Genomic DNA, 3696 nt, shown 5'->3' with positions numbered 1-3696 from the left:
CAAAGTATTTGTTTAAGATTTCCTTTTTATAAATAATTATAACTGTAGTAAATAAATTACTATAATAATCCATGGCATCGAAAGCTACACGTTAAAGGTTTAGCATATGGTCGTGCTGCATGTTCACGTCTGGTTAATTAATATACATATTTGTCTCAATATTTATATTAACACCTCTTTAGTACCTACAAGATACATAATTGACATTCCTGCGAATCCTGACTATATTTAGATATTAGGCGGTACTTTACTATGACTTTTAACAACATTACATCATTCAGTACAGTGGCCCCTAAAGTGCATGTTACCACTTTTTTCCACTCGAAATGTAAGACTATTTTATGCCACCGAAGGAGGCATATAGTTTTTTTGACCAGTCTGTCGTCTGTTCATTCGACAATTTTCGTGTCTGGTCCAAATCTTTGTCATCGATGGATGGATTATTTCCAAATAACTTGGCATGAAATAATGTACCACAGAAAGCGACGTGTCGCGCGCAGACCCAATCCGTAGCTCAAAGGTCAAGGTCACACTAGACGTTTTACAGGATATGCAATGATGGGCGTGTCCGGTCCTGTTCTTAGTCATCGATGGATGGATTTATCAATAACTTGGCATAATGTGTACCACAGTAAGACTTCGCGCGCAAGACCCAGTCCGTAGCTCAAAGTTCAAGGTCACACTTCGACGTTAAAGGATAGTGCATTGATGGTGTGTCGGACCAAATCTTTGTCACCGATGGATGGATTTTCAAATAACATGGCATTAATGTGTACCACATTAAGACGACGTGTCGCACCGATAGACCCAGGTCCGTAGCTCAAATGTCAAGGTCACACTTAGACCTTAAATGTCATTTTCATGATATGCATAGAAGGCGTGTCCGGTCCTATCTTTTTCATTCATGCATATTTTAAAATAACTATCAGAATGTGTGACTACCAGTAAGACGACGTGTCGCGCGCAAAGACCAGCTCCGTATGTCAAAGGGCCTAAACTCAACATCGGCCATAACAATTCATTCAAAGTGCTATCGGGGGCATGTGTCATCCTATGGAGACAGCTCCTGTTTTAATTCGATTAAACTAAATCATATCGTTTTAACGAGTAAGATTATTACGTTTAAACGCATTTAATTATAACTAATCGTTTAAACGAAATAAACTAAGTCGTTTAAATTAAATATGAATGTTTAAAAACAAAGTATTTTAATTTCTTTTAAAAAAATGAACTCATTTCATTTCGTTCTAATGAAATCATTTTCGTTAAACGAATAAGTTTTAGTAGTTTAAAGAGGTGTTATATTCTGCTTATAATTTTGGCAATACTACAATAAGAGCCGTTGCTCAAAATGAAGAGCAGAGATTACCTATATAAGCCAAACAGCAGGTTTATCAATATTTTAGTGTAAGGGAACACAACTACAACGGCGCACAATGCCAAAAAAATCAATAACCCGCCAAGATTGCGGTTCTCGTATATTTCAGCGCTCAAAGTTGGGGATGTTTTTCTTGCTCTGAAAGCTGAGTGGGAGAATGATCTATTGTTGAAATTATTCTACAGATCATGGTTCCAGCCCTGATAGAATTGTTGAAAAAACTGTTCAAAGACTTCTTGGTGTCGGGTCAATGGTCAACAGCCAACAGATGAACTGGTGATGAAGACAAGCTGGGGGTGCCAAAGCACCATAAGTTCTCGAAACGAATATTTGGCAACATGGACAGACTTTTTGAGAGAGAGGCCAAATACCACCATTATTCCATGGAAGCAAATATAATGTTTGACAAGCAATAAGACTATTACAGTGGTTAAAATGTAAAGACAGAGTCTGATTCCGGCAAATTTGCTGAAAGCAGCATCACGGAATGTGAGAACGCTACGCAAGAAATACAAAATAAGGCGCTCAGAACATGAATCAGAAAGACAAGCGTTTTATTGCAGAAGAAGCTTGAAAAGCCAGAAAGAGCACATTATCAAAATTGCAGAAGAACGAAGATCTACCAACAAATTCGTTATGGGCCTAGCAAAGTGACGATGAAGTTGAATCAGGTTTATCACTACTGGAAGTAAAAAAAAAAAGAACAGGCTCTTAAAGAGCACAGTTTGAACTCAGAAGTAAAGTACTGGTACAGAAAAATGTGAAAAAATTGGGGGTTTAAATTTTCTAAGAAAGTGATGGTATAAACATTACATTGCTACAGAAGAGCTTGCTATTAATGTTGAACATCTAGTTCGTCAAAGTTTTCATACACCAGTCACCTCAGAACAAAAGGAATGACTAACATTTTTGGAAAAAGTGTCAAGCACACATTTTATGGTGGAGACTCTGGGGAAAAGGCCACATATCTTGGACAAGTTATATCATGGTATTATCACGAACAAACTGATCCTCTAACGTATGCTAGGTGTAAATATGTTCTGTCTCTAGGCATAATGACACACTTTCCTGTCCATCTGTCTGTATGGATTAATGTACTACAAAGTATTATCAGATGTGTATTTCTCTTAAATGTAACTATAAAACTGACTTCTTTTTACACAAATGTTTGGAGGAGTATATGCAATGTTGTATGCAATAAGACAATATGAACATATCAATAAATGTGGCAAGTATGTAACCTTGTAGTTTTTCTAAGCAATACTTAGTTTTAGATGTATTCTTTATAATTTCCTTTACATTTTCAGGTATACATTTAAAAGCAAACGTATTTTGTAAATTGTTTCCAGTATAAGGCCTGTTTGAATTTTGTTTTTTGTTCTATCACAGGTACCGGATACCCATGTGGTACAACATCAAGTACTCCAGTTGACCAGCAATATACACATATAAACTGCTTGAAGATTATGCAGCAGGGGATATGAAATTGTGTGTAGATCAATACCATGAAATAAAAATATGAAAGTTGGTAACAATTCATTTTGTTTCTCTAAGGGACAAACTGCTTTGCAGATAACTGGTCAGTATTATCCAATTTGTCTACAGCCAAAGAGCAAATTGTCTGTCCATACCTGTTGAGAATTAATATGACCATGCACAAAACTTGACATGCAGTCTTATCAGAGCCTTACTTTAATAATCCTTTAAAAGTTGCTTTTGATAAAACAAGGACATAACCACTACAAAACTGTCCAGTGTAGTAACAACTTAAACTATGAATGTTAAGAATTCCCCATAAACCTTTCTTCGTTGTCATGTCACCCTTGACCATATAGGACATTAGGCTTCTCTCTGTGACACTGGATGCTCATTTTTGCCCTGCAATTGGATATACTACCTGTTTAAACAGTACTGAATGAATATATCTAGTGAAAGCATAATTTATTCAAATACAAGCATGCATCCACCTTACCTTAAAACACATACGAAATTGACGCAATGAAAAATAACTATAAGACGGGTTTGAAAAATTCATAAACAAATGAGGACCACATGATGGACCTGAAATTGCTCCCCGTAACCTCTTCCCACATGACCCCAGTTATTGAGTAAGACGTTCTTTTTTTCTATTATCTTACATAGTGACCTAGTTTTTTTTGATCTCGCTAAGAAGACTCCAGTTTGAAACTTGACCTAGATATTATCAAGAATAAATTCTGACCAATTTTTTTCAGAAGAGCCATTGAAAATAATGGTCTCTAGTAGGTCACAAGGTTTTTCTATTATTTGACCTATTGACCTAGTTTTTCGAAGGTACG

This window comes from Mercenaria mercenaria, unplaced genomic scaffold (genome assembly GCF_021730395.1).
Source record: "Mercenaria mercenaria strain notata unplaced genomic scaffold, MADL_Memer_1 contig_4547, whole genome shotgun sequence".
Lineage (NCBI taxonomy): Eukaryota > Metazoa > Mollusca > Bivalvia > Venerida > Veneridae > Mercenaria > Mercenaria mercenaria.
The sequence above is the reverse complement of the archived record's forward strand: the minus strand, read 5'-3'. Positions refer to the sequence as shown.